At 43.8% G+C, this 25,467-nt stretch overlaps 1 long non-coding RNA gene across 1 annotated transcript; it reads left to right on the top strand.

Annotated features, from left to right (window-relative positions):
- Positions 1-2,241: 2,241 nt before the first annotated feature.
- LOC310641941 lies at positions 2,242-24,563 on the top strand. The gene is made up of 4 exons (XR_014492810.1): positions 2,242-2,340; positions 12,029-12,061; positions 13,690-13,725; positions 23,470-24,563. It is a non-coding gene; the product is annotated as an uncharacterized lncRNA (long non-coding RNA).
- The last annotated feature ends 904 nt before the right edge of the window (positions 24,564-25,467 follow it).

Below are 25,467 nucleotides of genomic sequence, written 5' to 3' on the forward strand. Positions count from 1 at the left end.
AGTGGTGTAAAGGAGAAGGCTTTGGTTATATTAGTCATGATGTCTGTAGCTGGTTCAATGAAAAAAAGTACAAAAGAGATGGTCTGCATCCATCCAAGAAAGGGACTGAGTTACTTGGCAGCAAAACACCTGCTGCCGGTGTCAACTTCCCTCCGCCCTGTGCGTTCCCACAGAGAGGGACTCCTCAGGGTGCCACCGGTCAGAGAATGTAGATTGGTGGCCCCCAGGGGGAGATCTTTCTCTGTGGGCGCCCCGGAGTTATGGAACCAGTTACCAGTTGAGCTCCGGACGGCGCCGGATCTTCGCTCCTTTCGCCGCGATCTGAAAACATACCTGTTCGAACAAGCCGGCCTGGCCTGAGGGTGGGATTGCTGGGGGTTTTTATTATCATTTTATTGGGGGTTTTATTAATGTATTTATTGTTTTTATGGGCATGTATTTAATTACTTTTTAATTTTTGTAACTTTATGTTTTATTCTTGCCCTGTACACCGCCCTGAGTCCTTCGGGAGAAGGGCGGTATAGAAATATTAATAAATTAATTAAATTAAATTAAAATTCACATTGAGTCATGTTTACATACCCAGGAATATTTTTTCCCCAAACAATCCAATTGAAAATATTTCACGGATTTAAAGTCTTTCATCCCAAATGACATGTCTATTACAGGACCAATCCTTTCCTATTGAAGAAGGAATGAATTCATTTTTATCGTATATGAGACGGCAGAGATGCCCTTTGTTTCCATTGTAGAATGCAGTTGGTGAGAAAGATATAACAAAACTAAGGCTAAGTAGCTCTTTCACTATCTTCTCCCCTTTTTTTCTGATTTATTTATTGATTTAATTTATGTGCCACCCATCTTTGTCCAGGGATGACTCTGGGTGGCTTAAAAACATTTAAACTACTAAACCTTAAAATAATAAAGGGAAAAAAATAACAACAGCAATAAATAGTGTTAAAGAAGGGGAAGAGGGGAACACAAAGCACAGAGGGAGAAGTGGGGGTCCTTCTTAATCCAATAGCCACCTCCAGAATGGCCCTGGCCAGCTGACAGAGCCAGGCCTTCAGGCTCTAATGGAAGGTCAAAATGGTGCGTGGGGATCTCACATCGGGGTGTGTGTGTGTCATGAGGTTCCAAAGAGCAGGAGCCATGGCAGAACAAGCTCTTCTCTTAGACCCCATCAACCAAAATTCCTTGACTGATGGGGTCCGCAGCATGACCCCTCTGGCAGCACAGGTGGGATGGGCCAATCCCATTGGGGTGAGAGAGTTCTTCAGATAAAGGAATGGTTGCTGGAATTGGGTACGTCCAGTTTAATGAAGAGAAGGACAAAGGGTGACATGATAGAAGTCTTCCAATATCTGGGGGGCTGCCACAAAGAAGAGGCAGTCAAGCTATTCTCCAAAGCACCTGAAGGCAGGACAAGAAGCAACGGATGGAAACTGATCAAGGAGACAAGCAACCTAGAACTAAGGAGAAACTTCCTGACAGTGAGAACAATTCACCAGTGGAACTACCTGCCTCCAGAAGCGGTGAATGCTCCAACACTGGAAGTTTTTAAGAAGAGACTGGACAGACATTTGTTTGAAATGGTATAGAATGAATGAACCTTTATTGTCAAAGTACTGAATGTATAAAATGAGATTGACTGAGCTTCCCTTCGTGCCCCTCTTCCTGCCTGAGCAGGGGATTGGACTAGATGACCTCCAAGGTCCCTTCCATTATTATTATTATTATTATTATTATTATTATTATTATTATTATTATTATTATTATTATTATTATTATTATTGAAATATTCCTCAAGGGAAGCCTAGATTACACTTAGGAACAGAATGAGGCAAAATTAGAAAACTAAGGCTGTGGTGATCTAGGGATCTGTCCCTATTAGCCAATTTAATATTCTGGGAACTAATATTGTCTTTCATTTTTTAACCATTTTCCTCCAATCTAGCATGGCACTTTCAGCCCTGTAGTTTCCATCAACGAATTTGGTTCAATCCTTTCCTTAGCCAATTTTGCATTGAAAAATTACAGGGGGATTCTTGTACTTTGCCGTGGGCAGAAACACAACCTCTGTTTTTTAGTTACAATTTGAACATGGACGGTGTAATAACTGTGCATGATGCAATGGAAGATTAACATTTCCACATAAATCTTGTAACAATAGAGGCATTGGGATTGGGCAATGAGGCCTGTGAATTAAGATATTAAAATGTGGCAGTGGAGCGGATTAAAGCTACTTAGAAAAACAGCAAGGACCAAAAGACCGGAGAAGCAAAGAAGATGTATCTCCTTTTAATGTTTGCTGTGACTTTTATGCTTTCTGCACAGGAGGTAAGGCTAGATTTTGTGGGTTTCAATAGCCTTTCATCTGGGGTGTCTGCAAATGTGCATGCATTTTGTTGAGCTTGTCACCATGTGTTAACAGAATTCTTGATGAAGGGATTAAAAAAATCAGGCAGAGGGCTTTGAGTATTCAGTTTTTAATCACTGGAAATTCAACTGTACCAGCAGTTCTGAATTCAAGGTGGCTTTCTCTTCTCTTGGCTGGCTATCTCAATGTTCACCTTAGCCTGAGAGATTGTTGTTGTTGTTGTTAGTTGCGAAGTTGTGTCCGACCCATCGTGACCCTATGGACAATGTTCCTCCAGGCCTTCCTGTCCTCCACCATCTTCTGGAGTCCATTTAGGCTCACGCCTACTGCTTCAGTGACTCCATCCAGCCACCTCATTCTCTGTCGTCCCCTTCTTCTATTGCCCTCGATCTTTCCCAGCATTAGGCTCTTCTCCAGTGAGTCCTTCCTTCTCATTAGGTGGCCAAAGTATTTTGAGTTTGAGCCTGAGAGATAGAGATACTGTAAACTCTTGTTGGACTTACTGAGTTGGACCAAAAAAGAAGACTGAGAATTTCTTTGATTAGAAAGATATCAGCAACTGTGCAAGGTATGGGAAGACTTTGGGTATTGTATGTAGTTGTATTATTGTAACCATCTAACAAAGCTTAATGTTTCTTTTTTAATACACATGTTGTGTTGAGGTTTAGTTGGATACCAAAAAGCCCTTTATATTTACTTGGCTGCATCAGCAAAAACATTGAGGCAATGCTTGGAAGAAGGGCCACAGTAGTGGGGGAGGACAGATCCCTTTTTATGGTTTTCATTCTGCATCAGACTCTCATCGGCTTTGCTGGTGGCAGGAACAGGATATAGCAATTTCTCAATTGCTACCAGATTCATTTTCCCCACTGCTCCTGATCCAAATTTAATTGGTTTGGCCCATTTTGTTTAAAGAAAGAAATTGGAGGAGATAGTGAAGGGAAGAGTTGTCTTAGTTTTCATTGATATCTGGCCAATGATATACTGATCTTACAAGAAAAAGAGAAATCCAAGGTTCTTAGGCAAAGAGAGAGATAATCTATCCATCTGTGTCTTGATATCCATTTACAAATAAATACAGGTAATAATCAATTGATGACCATTTCTCTAACCATGGTTTGAAGTTACAATGGTGATGGAAAAAGTGTCTTATGACCTGTTCTGAAAATTACAATCCTCACGCCATCCCTGTAGTCATGTGATTGCAGTTTGAGTGCTCTGGCAACCAACTTGCATTTATGATGGTTGCAATATTCCCAAAGTCATGTGACTGTGATCTGGAACCTTCCCAACCAGCTTTATATAATCAAAGTCAAAGGGGGAAGGTTTGCTTAATTATTGTGGTGAAATGATCATAAAAATCAGGTCTGATCACATGATGTCTCACTTAAAGACCTCATCTAATATGCAATCCCAATTGTGGTTGTGGGTTGAGAATTACCTGCAATTAATATGTAAACGTATATAGATTTTGGTCACACACATTCAAATGAAGAATCCATACTAGAGAAAACAGGAAGAAGGAGATGAGGTGAAGAAATCTTGGATGACTCCTCTGATGAGTATAGGCAATTGTGATTGCCTATTTAGGTTTAGAGGGACGCGGTGGCTCAGTGGGTTAGGACGCTAAGCTTGTCGATCAGAAGGTCGGCAGTTTGGCGGGTCGAATCCCGAGTGCCGCGTAACAGACTGAGCGCCTGTTACTCATCCCAACTTCTGCCAACCTAGCAGTTCGAAAGCACGTAAAAATGCAAGTAGAAAAATAGGGACCACTACGGTGGGAAGGTAACAGCGTTCCATGCGCCTTTGGCGTCTAGTCATGCCGGCCACATGACCACGGAGACATCCTTGGATAATCACTGGCTCTTCAGCTTTGAAACGGAGATGAGCACCGGCCCCTAGAGTCGGAAACGACTAGCACGCATGTGCGGGGGAACATTTACCTTTACCTTGATTCAGGTTTAGACCCAGTCCCAGTGCCAGATCCAAATCCAAATCAGTGTCAGGTTCTTGAGGTGTTTATCAATCTCACTGGATTGAAGCAGAGATAGAAATGTCCCTTCTGGTCAACATGAAATCACAAGGGTTACCTCAATATTAGATCTCTCCTGCCCGAAGAAGCAATTTTGGGCCAGGCCATGTCTGAATGAAGCACTTGTCCATTTGTATGGTTTCCATTTCTTTAAATCCATTATTGACAAGATCTTGCATCAGAAGGGTTTTCCACTCTAGGCATATTTTGAAAGACAGAAGGGAACCTTGAAGTTGTCCAAGGTATCGGTCAGAGAGAAAGCGAGCAATCATGTACTTTCCTTCTACGCTGAAGTTAATTTCATTTCTCTTTTCAGTAAAAAAAATAATTACTGTATTTCTAAAATGTGCACAACCTTTGCAAATGATTCTTTAAAAAAACAGCAATCAGAAACTATAACTATAAAATTGCTAAGCACATTTGATTTGTGCTTAAATTGTAAGCCGCCCTGAGTCTTCAGAGAAGGGCGGGATATAAATGGGATTAAAATAAATAAAATAAATAAAACAACAGTAAGGAGGTTTTCTTCTTTTCTTTTCAGGATTACAAGGTTAATACTGATGAAGAATCTGCTGTAAGTAAGTTACCTCATGCTGGATGTTCTGATTTTTTTCCCTCTTTGGGGGAATGTCTATGCCCCCATTTTCTCCCAAGAGAGGACACATTTCCATTTAGTTTGAGAGAGAAAAGTCAGTATAAATCACCCAGTCCAGAATAGTCTGCAAGAGGCTCCTCTCTGGTATTGTTACTCAACTAGTTGTCCGTGGAGATAGTACATGGAAGGGGCATTTTTCAATGTTTCTCCAGTCCAAGGGGCAAATGTTGTTTCGGTCCCAGTGAAGGCTTATCATTTTTCAGATATAACTGTAAAATAGTGGAACATTATTGTAATAAACCATTCCAGAGTCATCTTGAACTCATGGGGGAAAGGTGACATGAACAGGTGTTACCCTACAAGTGGAGAAATGAAGAGGCATGTTTTCATTTGTCACCAAAGGAAGGATGAGAGAGAGGATTTTCTGCTTGTTGCCACAGCAAGAAGATCCCAAAGAGATCCCTGCTATAAAATGCAGAAGAACCAGATTTGACTTCAGGATTGGACAATCCCTTTAGCCAGTGCTTTTTTTTTGTAAAAGAAAAAGGTGCCAGAACTCACACACGTCATACAACCCGCCTTGCCTACCCTACAAGATTCCATCCAAAAAAGGTGCCGGAACTCCGTTCTGGGCGTTCTATGACAAAAAAACAGCCCTGCCTTTAGCAATTCCAATGTTGTGCTGCATTTAAGTGGTTATCCGGACTGAAACAGCTCAGCTCTGCTATTTCTAAGAACCCCATTTGAACATTTCATTCATTATGTTAGAATTTCACAGCAGGCAGAGACACAATCTCTGCCTTTTAGCTTCAGTTTAATCACAGGTGAGGGAATAATTGTGCATGGTGAGATGGAAGTCTAACGTTTCCTTGATAATGAAATAACAATAGCAAGAGCACCAAGGACTAAAGAGTTTTTGGGCTAGATCATGTTTTTTAAAAAACAATATTTTATTAATTTTCCAATTTTACATTTAAGTATTTAAAAAACAACAATGTGGTGGCTGGGTTAATCAATAGTTCAATAACATATAAAAATCTTTAGTACAAATCTCAGGTTACAGCATCAAATATTTTCTCTCTTTTTCCCTTAATATCTACTATCTCATATTTAAGCTAATACAGTTCTTATTATATCAACTAAGTAAAAACATCATTATTACATTTATCAATAAATTTTAGCTTATGCATATATTAATTACTTTCACATTCAATCTTTATATGTCCTGTTATTGATTTTTTCCCCAATTTTTAGTTTCCTATCAATATTCCAATTTAATGTTTGATATTTATAATTTTCAGGCTTTAGGTAACCAAATTTCCCTTATCTCAATTCATAACATAATCTAATATTCAAAATACATATTTTATTTATTTGAATATAGTTTTTTTCTATTTCCTAAAAGTTATTTATTTCCCACCATATTCAATCATCTACTTAATAATACAGTGTCCCCTTTAATAAATCAAAACCATTATATATATTGTCTGGGTTAATCAATAAATCAAACAAATTTATAATAATTATTATTTGGAGGGCAGGGGTAATTTTTAGATATTAAAATAAAATCCTTATTTTCAATCAGTTTCCAAATATTTTAGATCTAATAACCAGAATTCCCCTTATCTCAACTTCTCCCTTTAACCCTCTGATTAGTAATATGAAATCCCCTCTAATAAATCAAAACCCCAATTTTCATCAGCCTTATTCTGGCTTTCTTCCTTTGCCAATTAGCCTTCCATGTTAGTGCTTTTAGATCATCAAATAGAACTTCCTCTATTATTGTATGTGTTATTTGAAATAAGTTTCCCTGGGAGCAAATGAAATGATGGCAAACCTTTTGGGCTTGGACTCTCCACAATTTGAAAAAGGTCTACCTTGACTCTGTTGAGTGTCACCCCCTCCCTTGAATAGAAGCAAAATGATTCTTTCTATGTCCTCTCCATCTATGCTGCCCTGAACAATGGCAATCTGAAAATGAAAGAGACAGAGAAAGAAAGAAAGAAAGAAAGAAAGAAAGAAAGAAAGAGAAAGAAAGAGAGAGAGAGAAAGAAAGAAAGAGAGAGAGAGAGAAAGAAAGAAAGAGAGAGAGAGAGAGAGAGAGAGAGAGAGAGAAGGAGGGACAGAGACTATTAGGGTCAGGATTAAAATATTATTCTCTCCTATATCTTCTACCCTATTGAGCCTCCGTGCTATCAGCCCCCTCTACCACAAAGATCCTGCAGGAGAAGGGCAGTGTGGACAACCATGGGATCTGGCAGGGTGAGATCTGTGAACCATAAACACAAAGCTTTTGTTGTGTCCCTGCACAATGGATACAGTGCCCTTTCTGACCTTAATAGGGACATTAAGGAGACAGGTAAAGGTATCTGTGATAATAACTCAAATAAGCAGGGGATCGTGGTCCAAGATGAAAAACTTGTTTTCGACAGGGAGAAGTGCGAATCTGGTATTACACACCAGTCATGCAAGAAAAGAAAGGCATCCAAAAAGAGAAGCCACCTTCTAGTTGGTGATTCAATTATAAGGGATGTAAATTTAGGAAAGGACACAGAGGTTTCGAAAGAGGTCAGGTGTCTTCCAGGTGCTACTGCCGGTAGGGACAAGAAGCGTATTTCTAAAATAATCAAGAATGCCAGCAAGGACTGTGATGTGGAGGCTATTGTACATCTTGGCACTAATGAACTGTCCCAAAAAGATGTACTCTCTGTGCAGAATGAATTCCAGAGCTTGGGGCAGGAACTTAGCAGAATAGGCTGTAGGCTTACTTTTTCAGAGGTTTTACCAGTGTATAAGGAGCAAAATGGAACCAACTGCCGGTTGAGCTCCGGATGGCACCAGATCTTCGCTCCTTCCGGCGTGGGTTAAAGACCCATCTATTCGAACAAGCTGGCCTGGCCTGATGGGGGAATGTTAGGGTTTTAATGTTTTTTATATTTTGATTGTTTTAATCGGGCAATAATTTAATCCTTTTTTAACTTTTGTATTTCTATTTATATGCCCTGTTCACCGCCCTGAGTCCTTCGGGAGAAGGGCGGTATAAAAATTCAATAAACTTAAATTTAAACTTAAACTTAAAATGGAAAAGGCCAGCGTATAGCAGAATTTAATATGTGGCTAAAGGAGTGGGTGCCTGTTACTTGTCCCAGCTTCTGCCAACCTAGCAGTTCGAAAGCACGTAAAAATGCAAGTAGAAAAATAGGGACCACTATGGTGGGAAGGTAACAGCGTTCCGTGCGCCTTTGGCATCTAGTCATGCCGGCCACATGACCACAGAGACGTCCTCGGACAAGCGCTGGCTCTTTGGCTTTGAAACGGAGATGAGCACCAGCCCCTAGAGTCGGAAACGACTAGGACGCATGTGTGGGGGAACCTTTACCTTTACCTTTTAAAGGAGTGGTGTAAAGGAGAAGGCTTTGGTTATATTAGTCATGATGTCTGTAGCTGGTCCAATGAAAAAATGTACAAAAGAGATGGTCTGCATCCATCCAAGAAAGGGACTGAGTTACCTGGCAACAAATTCACAGCTTTTCTGGAGGAACATTTAAACTAAACAACGAGGACAGTGAGTTAATAGATACAGAATATCACTGTCCCCGGCAATCTAAGAAAATAGGGAAACTCAGGCACCACACAAGTTATGTAGCAAGCAAACACAGGGTCAGTCATAAAGGAGTCAAATGTCTATACACCAATGCACAGAGTATGAACAGTAAGCAGGGTGAACTAGAAATTCAGGTAAATGAGGGTGGATATGATATTGTTGCCATTATGGAAACATGGTGGGATGAAACCCACAAATGGAACACACAGCTAGAAGGATTTAAACTATTTAAAAGAAACAGACTAAACAAAAGAGGAGGTGGAGTTGCTCTATATATAAGAAATAACTTTATCTCTACAGAAATAGAGCACAACAATGATGAAAACTGTAAACTTGAATGCATTTGGGTCAATATAAAAGGGGAATAAAATGACATTGCCATAGGTGTATACTATAGGCCGCCCAACCAAGCAGAGGAAATAGATGAACTTTTTGCTAGTCAGCTAACTCACTAAAGACAGATGCAAGAAACGAGTTAAATAGTTCAGCTTTCTCCCTGTTGCTTGTCACCTTCTTACCACTTTCCTGCACTAATGGACCAATCATTTCCTTAACTTTTTTCTTGTTTCTTATATGTTGAAAGAAGCTTTTTTGTTATTTTTTTTACTTTGGTTGCAAGCCTTAGTTCATTTTGAGCCTTAGCTTTCCTCACTTCATCTTTGCAGGCACGGGCTGTTTGCTGATATTCTGCCTTAGTTACAGTATTTGCCCCTCTTTCCACTTCTTATACTTGTCCTTTTTATCTTTAAGTTTATCAGAGAGATCTTTATGCAGCCATGCTGGTTTCTTTTGAAAGCTGTTATTTTTTTCTTTGTTGGTATTGTGCTAGACTGGGCCTTTATTATCTCACTTTTCAAAATTTCCCAAGCTTCTTGAGTTGTTTTCCCCTTTAGGATTCTCATCCATGGAATTCTTCCCAAGGTCTCTCTAAGTTTATTGAAATTAGCTCTTTTAAAGTCCAAGACTCTAGTTTGGCTGTATTCTATTGCTTGTGCTTCCATAATGTTGAATTCCAATATTGCATGATCACTTCCCCCCAAGGTTCCTGTGGCTTTGACACTTTCTATCATTTCATCTCTGTTAGTGAGAATTAAATCCAATATGGCTAATCCCCTAGTTCCTTTCTCTACTTTTTGGGAGAGAAAGTTGTCTGCTAGGTTTGTCAGGAATCTGTTAGATCTTCCACTTGGTGCAGAATTTGACTCCCAGTTGATATCAGGGTAATTAAAGTCCCCCATTACTATTGTGATGCACTTCCTACATACCTTAGTTAACTGACTAGCAAAAAGTTCATCTATTTCCTCTGCTGGGCAGCCTATTTATTTATTTATTTATTTATTTATTTATTTATTTATTTATTTATTTATTTATTTATTTATTTTATTACATTTATATACCACCCTTTCCCGGAGGACTCAGGGCGGTTTACAGGGTAATTAAAAACCAAAAATACAAAAGTTAAAAACCAAGTTTAAAAAAGAATTAAATTTATCCCTGTATAAATAAAACCCCAATTAAAATAAATTAATCCTCAGCCTGGGCCAGAGAGCTCGAAAAGCCAGGTCTTCAGGTCCCGGCGGAATGAACGGAGGTCGGGGGCAGTCCTCAGCTCTACTGGCAGCTGGTTCCAAAGGGCAGGCGCCCCCACTGAGAAGGCCCTATCCCTGGGTGTTACCCGCCGGCAATCTCTTACCGGTGGCACCCTGAGAAGACCCTCCCTGTGGGAGTGTACAGGACGAAGGGAGCTTGATGCCGGCAGCAGGTGTTCCCTCAAATAACCCGGACCCAGGCCATGTAGGGCTTTATAGGTGATCACCAGCACCTTGAATCTCACCCGGAGGGCAACCGGAAGCCAATGTATACACCTATGGCAATGTCATTTTCCCGTTTTTATATTGACCCAAATACATTCTTCATCAATGATTTGGATGAGGGGATAGATGGGGAACTCATCAAATTTGCAGACGACACCAAGCTGGCAGGAATAGCCAATACTCCAGAAGATAGGCTTAAAATACAGGAGGATGTGGACAGATTCGAACACTGGGCACTATCTAACAAAATGAAATTCAATGGTGAAAAAAGTAAGGTTCTACATTTAGGCAGGAAAAAATCAAATGCACAGGTATAGTATAGGTGGTACCTTGCTCAATAGTAGTAACTGTGAGAGGGATCTCGGAGTCCTAGTGGACAATCACTTAAATATGAGCCAGCAGTGTGCTGCAGCTGCCAAAAAAGCCAACACAGTGCTAGGCTGCATTAACAGAGGGATAGAATCAAGATCAAGTGAAGTACTAATACCACTTTACAATGCTTTGGTAAGGCCACACCTGGAATACTGCATCCAGTTTTGGTCACCACGATGTAAAAAAGATGTCGAGACTCTAGAAAGGGTACAGAGAAGAGCAACAAAGATGATTGGGGGACTGGAGGCTAAAACAGATAGGGAACGGTTGCTGGAATTGGGTATGTGTAGTTTAATGAAGAGAAGGGTGAGGGGTGACATGATACTAGCGTTCCAATATCTCAGGGGCTGCCACAAAGAAGAGGGAGTCAAGCTATTCTCCAAAGCACCTGAAAGCAGGACAAGAAGCAATGGATGGAAACTAGTCAAGGAGAGAAGCAACCTAGAACTCAGGAGAAACTTCCTGACAGTGAGAACAATTAACCAGTGGAACTACCTGCCTCCAGAAGCTGTGAATGCTCCAACCCTGGAAGTTTTTAAGAAGAGACTGGCCAGCCATTTGTCTGAAATGGTATAGGGTTTCCTGCCTGAGCAGGGGGTTGGACTAGATGACCTCCTAGGTCCCTTCCAACTTATAATGTTGTTGTTGATGATGATGATGTATTTTAAACTATTATTGATATCTATAATACAAGGTGAAAAAAATGAATAGAAAAAGAAAAAGTAAAATAGTAGAGAAATTGCGTGAGTAAATAAATGCATTAATTAAAAAAAGAAGTGGAACTCTGCCCCACCCACAAAAACTCAGAAAACTGTTCATTCTGATTTCATTTTTTTGGCCTTAGCACTTTCTGTTGTGATAATAAATATGTGTTTCCTAACTGGAGGTAAACAATAATTCATGTATTTGATATCTACATTGGCATGGGTAGAACAGAGAGGTCCTGGGTATCTTGAATCCTTACGTATTTCTATGCATACTGTGGTTGTGTGAATGTGGAAGAATATTGAAAAGAGAATGGAAAGGTAAAAAAAAATATCTCAGAATATTTATTAATTCATGTTTGGGTTTTTTGGTCCTGTCGCTCCAACTTTTAGTAAAAAAAAATATTTCTTTCCTATTTGGAGAATGCAGTCATTCATATGTGTCCTATGTAGCAACGAAACAGTTGGAGAAGTCATTTATGTTATTATATGAACATCAGTCTGATACCCTTATATTTCCCTTATAGGAAAATGGCAGTGAAATGATGGCAAAAATTATGGTAAGTAACCCATTGTTTACCGTGCTCTTTTATTTATTTATTTTATTTTATTTTATTTTATTTTATTTTATTTTATTTTATTTATTTTATTTTATTTTATTTTATTTTATTTTATTTTATTTTATTTTATTTTATTTTATTTTATTTTATTTTATTTTATTTTATTTTATTTTATCTTATTTTATTTTATTTTATTTTATTTTATTTTATTTTATTTTAATTCCATTTATATCCCGCCCTTCTCCGAAGACTCAGGGCGGCTTACAAGCTTAGCAGTAGCCTTCATTCTATGTATATGCCTGCTTATTAGGGCTTTCACACACACCCCAAGCGGCATTATTACAAAGTCAGCTTATTGCTCCCAACAATCTGGGTCCTCATTTTACCTACCTGGGAAGGATGGAAGGCTGAGTCAACCTTGAGCCTGGTGGGACTCGAACCTGCACTAATTGCAGGCAGCTGGTGTTACTTAAGGAGGAATCAGCCCACTGCTCCACCAAGGCTTATGAAGTTTTATGAAGTTAAGGTCTTTCTTAAGGTTATTTTGTTAGCTCCTTAGTGTTACATTGCTCATAGAATGTACATATACTGGCTACTAATTCAATTCTCTTTTTGTGGTTTGGATAATATATTAAATGACAAAGTGACAAAATAACCTGCACTCACCCAACTCAGTAAACCACAAAACAATGTGTAAAAATCTAACTCAGATTACTACTGTCCAACTTTGAGGTGCTGTGCCAGTGTAGCTGTTTGGGTTTTTATTGATGACCACGGAGACGTCCTCGGACAAGCGCTGGCTCTTCGGCTTTAAAACGGAGATGAGCACCGGCCCCTAGAGTCAGAAACGACGAGCACGCATGTGCGGGGGAACCTTTACCTTTTTAGATAATTAGCATGAATCTAGATTCACATTAAATAAAGACACTTAGTGGGTATACCCAGAAGAGCTATAGCCCCAAGAGCAGGGGTCAGCAACCTGAAACAGTGAAAGAGCCACTCAGAACCGGTTCCCTCACAAAAGGAAAAACTGGGAGCCGCAAAAATTGTGTGCGCGTACATGCACACATGCACAGAACAGGGTTTGACTGAAGAGTGGAGCCAAGGCGAGATATGCACCTACCCTGCATATTTGAATTGATTGGTTGAAATTTTAGTCCCACTTTTTTTTTTGGACTACACATAGCAGAAGACTGGGAGCCACAGGAGATAGTTGAAAGAGCCGCATGCAGCTCCGGAGCCGCGGGTTGCAGACCTGTGCCCAAGAGACATGTCTTCTAAAGTGGCGGTCTCCAACCTTTGTGGCTTGGCGGCCCAGCTGGAGGGGGAAGGGGAACTGGGTTGCGCAAACAGTGGCTGGCACACATGCACATAAGGGCCCGCTGACCCATCACTTATGGAAGTTGACCTGCACACATGCGTACACTCCGGCCAGCCACTCACATGGCCCAATTCTGAATAGGCTATAGCCAGGGGTTGGGGACCCCTGTATTAAAGGACAGATGCATTCCTATCTGAAGAAGGAAGGAATTCATTTTTATTATATATGAGATGGCAAACATAACATGGTTGGAGAAGATATGTTGTCATGTGAGAATAGAGTTGATAAACTTTTTTTTCCATTGCAGAATGAAATTGGCGAGGAAGGTCGAGAACAAATAATAGTAAGTAGCTCTTTGACCCAACTTTTTCCTTTTTCATGTGAAATATCTTCCTTGCATGCAATCAAGCAGCCCATTTTGAATTCAACCCCACCAAAATTTAGCCGATCTGTACATAGCATTGAGCTATACCAAGGATATATTTTGGGGGATAGTTATTTTGTTTAATGATGAAATCTATAATACACAGTCTTAAAAAAAAAGACACTTCCACCTACCACCAGCATTTGGAGAGTGCCTGGGTGTGTGTGGAGTCTTTGAATGTTTTAGGATTCAGGATGGCCAAAATCGTTTTTGAACATTTTTTTGGACCAGAAAATGTTTTGAATTTAAGCTGACATTCTTGTAGCAGTTGAAAAAAGAATTGGAATGCTGTTGCGGGATTTTCAGAATAACACGGTTGGAAGTGACCTTAGAAGTCTTCTAGTTCAACCTTCTGCTCAAGCAGGAGACCTTATGCCATTCTGGGCAAATGACTGTCCAATCTCTTCTCTAAAACCTTCAGTGATGGAGTACCACAATGTTTGGAAGCAAGCTTTCCACTGAAAAATTTTTCTCACTGTCAAAACATTTCTCCATAATTCTAGGTTTGATCTCTCATTGACAGTCTTCCATCTGTTACTTTTTATCCTGCCCTCTGATGCTTTGGAGAATAGGTTAACCTCCTCTTCTCTGATATTGGAAGCCTCTCAGATATTGGAAGACTGCTATCATGTCACTCCTAGTCCTTCTCTTTGTTAGACTAGACATACCCAGTTCCGGTAACCATTCATCATATGCTTAAGCCTCCGGCCCACTAATCATATATGTTGTTCATCTCTGGACTCTTTCTAGAATCTCAATATCTTTTATGTATCAAAACTGGACACAAAATTCCAAGGGTGGCCTTACCAGTTCAGTATATAAGTGGTACTAACACTTCACTTGATCTTGATGCTATCCCTCTGTTGATCTTGATGCTATCCTTCTGTTGAAGCAGCTTAGAACTGCATTGGCCGCTGCAGCATACTGTTGACTCATAAATGGTTGTTCACTAGGATTCCTGGATCCCTCTCACAGTTTTTATTTTATTTATTTTATTTATTTTAATTCCATTTATATCCCGCCCTTCTCCGAAGACTCAGAGCGGCTTACAAGCTTAGCAGTAGCCTTCATTCTATGTATATGCCTGCTTGTTAGGGCTTTCACACACACCCCAAGCGGCATTATTACAAAGTCAGCTTATTGCCCCCAACAATCTGGGTCCTCATTTTACCTACCTCGGAAGGATGGAAGGCTGAGTCAACCTTGAGCCTGGCGGGATGCGAACCTGCACTAATTGCAGGCAGCTGGTGTTACTTAAGGAGGCATCAGCCCACTGCTCCACCAAGTTACTGCTGTTAAGCTAGTTACCATCTATTCTATGCCTGTGCATTTGGTTTTTCTTGCCTAAGTGTTAAACCTTATTTTACTCACCACTGTATTGCATTTTGTTGGATAGGATTCAGGTTCCAAGTCTGTCAAGATCCTTCTATATCTTAAGACTATCTCCTAAAGCAGGGGTCCCTAGCCCCCGGTCTGTGAGGTCCTGTTAGGAACTGAGCCATGCAAGTGAGTGAAGCTTCATTTGTGCATGCCTGGGATCTAGGTGGCATGCAAAACCATTCTGTTTTCCCCCCCACCTCAGTCCAGTCTGCGGAAAAATTGTTTCCCATGAAACTGGTCCCTGATTTCAAAAAGGTTGGGGACTGTTGGTCTAAAAGGCTAGGCTATCCCTCCCCCCCACACACACACTTGGTGATGTGTGCAGATTTTTAGAATTTTTTTATTTTATTTTATTCAAAATATTAAAATGCAAACTCAAAAAAAAATACAAAAGCAAAACAAAGCTAAATAATACTAAATATTATTAGTATTAAAAGTATATTAGTGTATTAAAAGCTAATACCAAAAAAGTGTATAAATAAAATAGACATATATATATAAATTGTGCCCCTAACTGAATACTAATAAATATATTTCAAAGATAATAACTCTTCCCCTCTCTTGCAAATTTCTACAACAATATTTACCCAATGCAGGTACAGTGAAATCATCTACCCAGTATATAAAAACATAATAAACAGATAAAACCAACAGCTAAATTAAACTTCTAAGCCCTCTGTTAACAATCTATTTATTGTATTTCACTTGCAAAAAGTCCACAGTGGCTCTTTCTCTACCATAAGTCACAACAATCATTGTCTCTGGTCTGTCCTGGATTGTGGGTTAGGACGCTGAGCCTGTCGATCAGAAGGTCGGCAGTTTGGCAGGTCGAATCCCGAGTGCCGCGTAGCAGAGTGAGCACCTGTTACTCGTCCCACCTTTGCCAACCTAGCAGTTCGAAAGCACATAAAAATGCAAGTAGAAAAATAGGGACCACTATGGTGGGAAGGTAACAGCGTTTCGTGCGCCTTTGGCGTCTAGTCATGCCGGCCACATGACCATGGAGATGTCCTTGGACAAGCACTGGCTCTTCGGCTTTGAAACGGAGATGAGCACCGGCCCCTAGAGTCAGAAACGACTAGCACGCATGTGCAGGGGAACCTTTACCTTATTGATTTTTTAATGTTGTGACTCAGGGCCAGCCTGTGGGCCCGGCTGCCGGCTCAGATGTATCGGATGACTCAGATGAGGGGGAGGAGGAGTGTGTGGGAGACGAACCGGCTGATGATGGCTTGCAGGCTTGGCAGAGCTCCCAGCCGGGGCCCTCTTCTCAGCTGCGTGAGCCCGATAGTGCGGAGGATGATGACCCACAGCTGGCCCTGTTCAAGGATGCCCGACGCAGGAGGCAGTCGAGCAGGACCAAGCAGAGAAAGGCTGCGGGTCTCCTCGGGAGGAGGCAGAGGGAGGCCACGCCCTGAACTCTAAATAAAAGGAGTGTTTGGGGAAGGGCTGGTTGCTGAAAGCAACCCTTCCGTTTGAGGATTCAAGTTCCAGTGTTTTTGTTCTGTTAATTGAGTAATAAATCTTGGCAGACGCTTTGCAGCCTCAGACGCTCTCCAGTCTCTACTGTTTGAATAGGGGTTTGCTTTATTACAAGGCCGGTAGTTGGCTGGTTCAGAACAGTTTGCTTTCAGCCTCCCACCCCTTACTACTACGATGGAGCAGCTTCGTGCCGAGAATGCTCAGCTCACCCAGCAACTCACTTTGCTGGCAGCTCAGGTGGCTCAACTGCAAGCTCAGGTACATGCTGCACCCCCACCCAGGAGGAAATGTCAGATAGCTATGCCGGATAAATTTGCTGGCAATCCAGAACTGTTTCCTGCCTTCCTGGGACAATGCCAGCTTTTTATCAGCGTGAGAGCAGCTGATTTCCCCACTGACCGAGATAAGGTGGGATTCGTGTTGAGCCTTCTGTCGGGGGATGCAGCTCGTTGGGGCACGCCTCTGCTGGCACAGCCTAGCCCTTTGTTGGATAACTTTGGGGGGTTTTGTGACCATATGCGCCTCATGTACGAGGACCCGATTAAGGCGCAGACTGCCACCCGACGCCTGAAAGCTTTGAGGCAGGGTCAGCGCCCCCTACAGGCCTATATCAGCGATTTCTGGCTGCTTAGCCAGGATTCCGCCTGGAATGAGGCTGCGCTCGTGGATGCCTTCCAGGATGGCTTGTCGGAGGAGATGTTGGATGAGCTGGCCCGCGTGGACATTCCCTCAGACCTGAATGGGCTGATCCATCTTTGTCTGCGGATCGATGCCCGGTTGCAGCAGCGAAAGAGTCGCCGTGCCACCCCACAGACCCCTGCCGCTCCTGTTGAGCGTGTGCCCCCAGTCCAGAGGGAGGAGCCAATGGAGCTGGGTGCCGCCAGGTCCCGTCTATCGGTGACGGAAATGGACAGACGACGATCGGGGGGGGGGTTGTGTTTTTACTGTGGGGACCCTGGACATTTGGCTGCTTCTTGCCCAAAGAAGCGTCAGCGGGCATCAGTGACCAAGCCGGCCCCGAGAAAGTCCCCTGCTTTGCTGTCGGGAAACGGCCCGAGCCCGATCTAGACGGTGTGATAGATCGGGCGACCCACCACGACCACGCCAAGCGACACCATTCCGACGGTGCCTGTGAACCTCCACGGCATTTGATTTTGGAGGCACGTCTGATCCTTCCTGGCAAGCCAGAGGGGATTCCGGTCCATGCCTTAATTGACTCTGGGGCTACCACTAACTTTATGGACTCGGCCTTCGTGGCCAAATGGGCTGTTCCCCAGTGTCCGGTGGATCCGCCCATGCTAGTGGAGACTATTGATGGTCGAGTGCTCCTGTCCGGGCCTATTACGGCCGCCACGCAACCAGTGTGTATGGCCATCAGTTCCCATGTGGAGGCCATCCAGTTCTACATCACTTCGGATCTGCACTTCCCCGTGGTCTTGGGACTGGCGTGGCTCCGGGCGCATGATCCACAGATCTATTGGTCTCAGAACTTGGTCACCTTCCCAAGTTTGCAGTGCGTGGACCACACCCGCCATATCTGTGCCGGCCAGGTGGAGGGTTCCCCAGGGGTTTCCTTGCCTCCCGAACTGTCCGACTTTGCTGATGTGTTCAGCGAGTCAGAGGCGGACCAATTACCCCCGCACAGGCCCTACGACTGCTCCATTGATCTAGTCCCTGATGCGCCTCTCCCAGTGGGGCGTTTGTACTCCATGTCGGAGCCCGAGTTGGCTGCATTGCGGGACTTCCTGACAAAGAATTTGGCTCGTGGTTTCATCCGGCCCTCATCCTCGCCAGTGTCTGCGCCCGTGCTCTTTGTCAAAAAGAAGTCGGGCGAGTTACGGCTTTGCTGTGACTACCGGAAACTCAACGCCATCACGGTGCGTAACCGCTACCCGCTGCCCCTCATCCCCGAGCTCTTGGACCGACTCCGGGAGGCTAAGATCTTCACGAAACTGGACCTGCGTGGAGCTTACAACCTCGTCAGGGTTCGGCCGGGTGACGAGTGGAAGACGGCGTTTGGTACTCGCTATGGACATTTCGAGTACACGGTGATGCCGTTTGGCCTGACCAATGCCCCCGCTGTGTTTCAGCATTTTATGAACGACATCTTTCGGGATCTGTTGGACCAGTTTGTCGCGATTTACCTGGACGACATCCTGATTTACTCCCCGTCGCGTGAAGCGCATCATCAGCATCTCCGTCAGGTCCTGCAGCGCCTCCGGAAACATCGGCTGTTTGCCAAGTTGGAGAAGTGCCAGTTCTACCAGGTGACCATCGATTTCCTGGGTCACCGCATTTCTCCTGAGGGCATCGCCATGGAACCGAGTAAAGTTGAGTCGTTGCAGAGTTGGCAACCCCCGCGTCGCGTGAAGGATGTTCAGCGACTTCTTGGATTCGCCAACTACTATCGAACATTCATCCCTGGCTTTGCTGCCTTGACAGCCCCCCTCACCCGGCTCCTGCAGAAGAAGACTCGGTTCCAGTGGAACGCCCCCGAACAACAGGCGTTCCAGGCTTTGAAGGACGCCTTCATGAAGGAGCCCATCTTGAAGCATCCTGACCCGCAACGGCCGTTTGTCGTGGAGGCGGACGCCTCCGACATTGCCATTGGGGCCGTGTTACTCCAGGCAACGACGCCCAGCGGTACCCTTTTCCCTTGCGCGTATCACTCCCGGAAATTGAATCCCTCGGAGCGCAACTATACCATCTGGGAGAAGGAGCTGCTGGCCATCAAGGCGGCGTTCGAGGCTTGGAGGCATCATCTGGAGGGGGCGCGGCATCAAATCGAGGTCCGGACGGACCACAAGAATCTGGAAAGCCTGCAGACCGCTCGGAATTTGAACCAACGCCAGATCCGGTGGTCCCTCTTCTTTGCGAGGTTTGACTTCCGGGTGCGGTACATACCAAGCGGGCACAACCAGAGAGCGGATGCTCTGTCCAGGAAGCCCGAGTACACCCGAGCGGAAGACAAGCTTCCGCCCAGGACCGTGATCCCCGTCGAGTCTTTTGCTGCGGTGCGGGAGCCGGTGGATATACGGGCTCGGATCCGGGAGGCGCAGCAGCAGGAGGCGTGGGTGGCTCAGCGGAAGGAAGAGGTGGGGCCAGATTCGCCTTGGTCGGTCACGGATGGACTCCTGTATTATCGTGACCGGCTCTATGTTCCGGGAGGGCCACTCAGGGGACTCGTCCTCAGCCAGTGTCATGATAACCTGGCTGCGGGGCATTTTGGCCTGTTCAAGACTCTGAACCTGGTCTCCCGTACCTTCTGGTGGCCCCGAGTCCGACACGACGTCCAGTCTTATGTCACCTCCTGCATCCCATGCAGGCAGGCCAAGTCAGCGACAGGGGCCCCGCCTGGTTTACTGCAGCCGTTGCCAACACCCAAGAGACCCTGGGGGGCTGTGTCCATGGACTTTCTGACGGATCTACCCCCATCCTCCGGCTTCACGACAGTGTTTGTGGTGGTGGACATGCTGACCAAGATGGCGCACTTCATCCCCTGTCGCGGCTTACCGTCAGCTCGCGCCACTAGTCGCATGTTCATCCATCAGGTGTTCCGGCTGCATGGCCTTCCCGATAGAGTCGTCTCCGATAGGGGGGCCCAGTTTACAGCCCGCTTCTGGCAGGAGTTGATGCGGGCGTTGGACATTAAGGTTTGCCTCTCGTCCGCGCATCATCCTCAGACCGACGGGGGTACCGAGAAGGTCATCGGCATCTTAGAGCAGTATCTGCACTGCTACGTTAACCTGCAGCAGGACAATTGGGTGGACTATTTGGCCATAGCCGAGTTTGCCTTTAACAACTCGCAGCACACCTCCACGCAGATGACACCGTTCTTGGCCAACGTGGGTTATCACCCCCGGTTTTTCCCACTTTCTCCCGTGGACTCACCGGAGCCGGCAGCGAACGAATTCATGGCGGAGTTACAGGCGATCCATCGGTTGGTGCGACGGCAGCTGGAGAAGGCCAAGGCCGACTACAAGAGGTTCGCCGATCGGTCGAGAAGGGATACGCCTCCACTATCGGTGGGGGATCGGGTCTGGCTGTCCACCAGGAACCTACCATCCACTCGGCCGGCGAGGAAGCTGGACCACCGTTACCTTGGACCGTTCCCAGTCGAGGCCGTCATCAACCCGGTCGCCTATCGTTTAACTCTGCCACGTTCCCTGCGCGTGCACCCCATCTTCCATCGGTCCTTGTTGGTCCCCAACCGGCTTGTCCACTTCGCCAAGCGGAACCTCCCCCATCAGGACCTCATGATGGCGGCAGCACCCCCGAGTACGAGGTCGCCAGCATCAGGGATTCCCGCTGGCTGAAAGGTCGCTTCCAGTACCTGATCGAGTGGAAAGGGTACGGGCCGGAGGACTTCACATGGGAAGACGCGACCGCCGTTCATGCCCCTGCGTTGGTGACTGCTTTTCACGAACAGTTCCCATCCCGACCGCATCCGGATCGGCAGACCCGGGGGAAGGGCCCTGCGGTGCGGGATAGTGTTGTGACTCAGGGCCAGCCTGTGGGCCCGGCTGCCGGCTCAGATGTATCGGATGACTCAGATGAGGGGGAGGAGGAGTGTGTGGGAGACGAACCGGCTGATGATGGCTTGCAGGCTTGGCAGAGCTCCCAGCCGGGGCCCTCTTCTCAGCTGCATGAGCCCGATAGTGCAGAGGATGATGACCCACAGCTCGCCCTGTTCAAGGATGCCCGACGCAGGAGGCAGTCGAGCAGGACCAAGCAGAGAAAGGCTGCGGGTCTCCTCGGGAGGAGGCAGAGGGAGGCCACGCCCTGAACTCTAAATAAAAGGAGTGTTTGGGGAAGGGCTGGTTGCTGAAAGCAACCCTTCCGCTTGAGGATTCAAGTTCCAGTGTTTTTGTTCTGTTAATTGAGTAATAAATCTTGGCAGACGCTTTGCAGCCTCAGACGCTCTCCAGTCTCTACTGTTTGAATAGGGGTTTGCTTTATTACAAGGCCGGTAGTTGGCTGGTTCAGAACATTTAATAATAAGGCTTTTTCTTAAAAATTTAAACTAGATCTTTTCTAACAATTGGATTTTATTCTCCAAAATCACAAGTCCCTGTTGTGTATATCTCAGATAGGTGGAAATGCAAATCTGTATATTTAATAATGAGTATTTGGAGGAGGAAGAGGCAGAGAAGGTAGAAGAGAGGGGGCCTAAGTGAAGCAGAATAAAAAGCCAACATTCCATCATAAGGATGTCTTTCTTACCTGAATAATTGTGTTACTAAAGTGAATCTTTAGTTAATCTTTTCTTAACATTAAGGAAACCAAGATCATGGCATCCTCTCAATTCCTGGCAAATAGATGGGAAAGAAATGGAGGTCGTGACAGATTTTATTTTTCTGGGCTCCAAGATCACCGCAGATGGGGACTGCAACCAAGAAATTAGAAGACACTTGCTCCTGGGGAGGAAAGCCATGGCAAATCTAGACAGCACACTAAAAAGCAGAGACATCACCCTGCCAACAAAAGTGCGTATAGTCAAGGCTATGGTCTTCCCAGTTGCAATGTATGGCAGTGAAAGCTGGACCGTAAGAAAGGCGGAGCGCCAAAGAATTGAAGCCTTTGAACTCTGGTGCTGGAGAAGACTCCTGGGAGTCCCTTGGACTGCAAGGTGATCAAACCGGTCAGTCCTAGAGGAGATCAACCCTGACTGCTCTTTAGAAGGCCAGATCCTGAAGCTGAAACTCAAATACTTTGGCCACCTAATGAGAAGGAAGGACTCCCTGGAGAAGAGCCTCATGCTGGGAAAGATTGAGGGCACTAGAAGAAGGGGACGACAGAGAATGAGGTGGCTGGATGGAGTCACTGAAGCAGGAGGCGTGAGCTTAAATGGACTCCAGAAGATGGCAGAGGACAGGAAGGCCTGGAGGAACATTGTCCATGGGGTCGCGATGGGTTGGATACGACTTCGCAACTAACAACAAAAAAGTGAATCAAGATTCATGTATGCAACGTGGACCTGTAGAGGAATGATTTCAAAAGCATGTTATCTTCCAAGTGCCATGCCTAGTAAAACTCTTCTTTTCTAAGCAATCATCTTAGATGCTGATGAATAGGGTGCAACCATTATTCCTCAGGTTTCTCAATGCATATTTTATTTCCGTGAGTGTGAAAGAACACTGAAAAGAGAAATAAAAGGGGGGGGGGGAGCCTGAGAACACTGTTAATTCAAATTTGTTTTTCAGACTAAGTACTCACTGTTCTGATAAAAATGTGTATTTCCTTAGTGGAGGAAAGTAGCCATTCATTTAATAAAATCTAAGATGGTAATGATACAGATAGCAGGACAAGAAGCAACGGATGGAAACTAGTCAAGGAGAGAAGCAACCTAGAACTAAGGAGAAACTTCCTGACAGTGAGAACAATTAACCAGTGGAACTACCTGCCTCCAGAAGCTGTGAATGCTCCAACACTGGAAGTTTTAAAGAAGAGACTGGACAGCCATTTGCCTGAAATGGTATAGGGTTTCCTGCCTGAGCAGGGGGTTGGACTAGATGACCTCCAAGGTCCCTTCCAACTACTACTACTACTACTACTACTTCTTCTTCTTCTTCTTCTTCTTCTTCTTCTTCTTCTTCTTCTTCTTCTTCTTCTTCTTATTATTATTATTATTATTATTATTATTATTATTATTATTATTATTATTATTATTATTATTATTATTATTATTATTATTATTATTATTATTATTATTATTATTATTATTATTATTATTATTATTATAGAACAGTCCTGGGTGTCTTCATTTCAGAATACAATTTGATGTGCTTGTTTGCCTTTTAGAATGCTTTGGAGGAGTACGAACTTGAAAAATTAATGGTAAGTTAGTTCTTTCTTCAATTTCAACCTTTTGTTCTGCATAATAGACGCCTTGCATGCAATGAAGCATTCCTGGGTGATAACAAACCTGACCCCAAACCCACTTCAATTAGTTGTATGTGTGGACAAGGACTTTTCAGAGTTACCCCCAAGGACGTTTTGCCTTGGGGAAGATTGTCTTGGACAACTTCTTTCTGTCCCTGCAATTTCTGTCCGAAGTCAGTTTTATTGGTCAGGTAGTGAATTTACTAATCTCCTTTTCCAGGTTTCTTTTACAGAAAACATTGTGGAAGCCAGAGAGAGGGATTTTTCTTTAAAAAAAAAATAAGACTTTATTTACATTTCATGTTAAAAACACACACCATACACCAACAAAGACAAAAAAAAACAACATTTACAATATACAGAAAACGAAGAAATCAAAAAATTGGAAAAACCATTTCAAAAAAAATCAAATTACATCTACTTCTAAGCTGACAATTATATTCCACTCACTAAATCTCTTATAACTATCCAGCTCCAAAGCTTATTCATTAACAAAAACTATATTGCTTCATTTTTGACCAACCTCCAAGCCACCCTCATTTCTTTAATCTTTTATCCATCCAAATATACCATTTATTCCATGATAGAAATGCTGGTGTCTCTTCTTTACCCTTCAACTTCTTGGTCAATGTGTCTGCTTCTGCACAATCAAATATTCTCCTAATTATAGCTTCATCCGGCGGGGTATGATTTGCCTTCCAAAATTGAGCCTACCCCATCCTCGGCGCCGTTAAGATATGTAAAACCTCTTAATATTTCCAGGCCTGAAGCCAAGCAGATACGTCTCTGGTTTAAGATCAACTAAACACCCTGTAATTTCCTCTATCCATTTTTGGATCCTCATCCAATATCTAACCACTTCTGGACATGTCCACCATAAGTGATAATATGTGCCAATCCCTTTACCACACTTCCAACAATCAGCCGACAATCCGGGGAACATTTTGGAAAGTCTAGCCAGACGGAGATGCCATCTATAAAGCATTTTGTATATGTTCTCCTTACATGACGTGGAAACCACCAGCCTCATATTAATCCACCAAATCTCTTCCCATTTCTCAAGTGGAAGTGCATAACCAAAATTCTTCCCCCAGGCAATCATCGTGTCTGACTTTTCAAATGACCCAAAATTATAATGAAGTCTAAATCTTTCTCTTGGTTACTTAGTCCACACTTTTAGAATGTATAACATAGAATAATAGAGTTGGAAGGGATCTCAGAAATCTTTTTAGTCCAACCCCTAGGTTGGTTCTCTTCTTGACTAGTTTCCATCCATTGCTTCTTGTCCTGTCTTCAGGTGCTTTGGATAACAGGTTGAACCACTCTTCTCTGTGGTATTGGAACACTGTTATCATATCACTCCTAGTCCTTCTTTTCACTAGATTATTCATACCCAATTCCTGCAACTGTTCTTCATATGATTTAGCTTCCAGCCCCCTAATTACCTTTGTTAGTCTTCTCTGCATCTTTTCTAGAGTTCAACGTGGTGACCAAAATTGGATGCCATATTTCAAGTGTGGTCTTACCAAGGCATTATAAAGTGGTACTAAAAATTTACATGATCTTGATTCTATCCTTCTGTTAATGCAGCCTAGGATTGTGTTGGCTTTTTTAGTGTTGTACTGCTGGCTCATATTTTAGTGATGGTCCACTAGAACTCCAAGAACCCTATTGTGCAGTGGGTTGTGGACCGCTTGGCAATGAATGAACAGATGAGTACCTCATGTCAGCTCTTTATTGGTGGTAGGCGCGTACTGGACAAAGGGGGTTACCTGCACCCCTTATATACCTAACCAGGTATCACTCTGGCCAATCCATCCATCCCTATCTCCCGCCGAAAACCCTTCAGCCAATCTGGCCACAGCACAGCGCCACCTGGTGGTACCTGCAGAGCTGCTGCTTCTACCCCATACATAA

The sequence above is a fragment of the Vipera ursinii genome (genome assembly GCF_947247035.1).
Source record: "Vipera ursinii genome assembly, chromosome: 1".
In the NCBI taxonomy this organism is placed as follows: Eukaryota; Metazoa; Chordata; class Lepidosauria; order Squamata; family Viperidae; genus Vipera; species Vipera ursinii.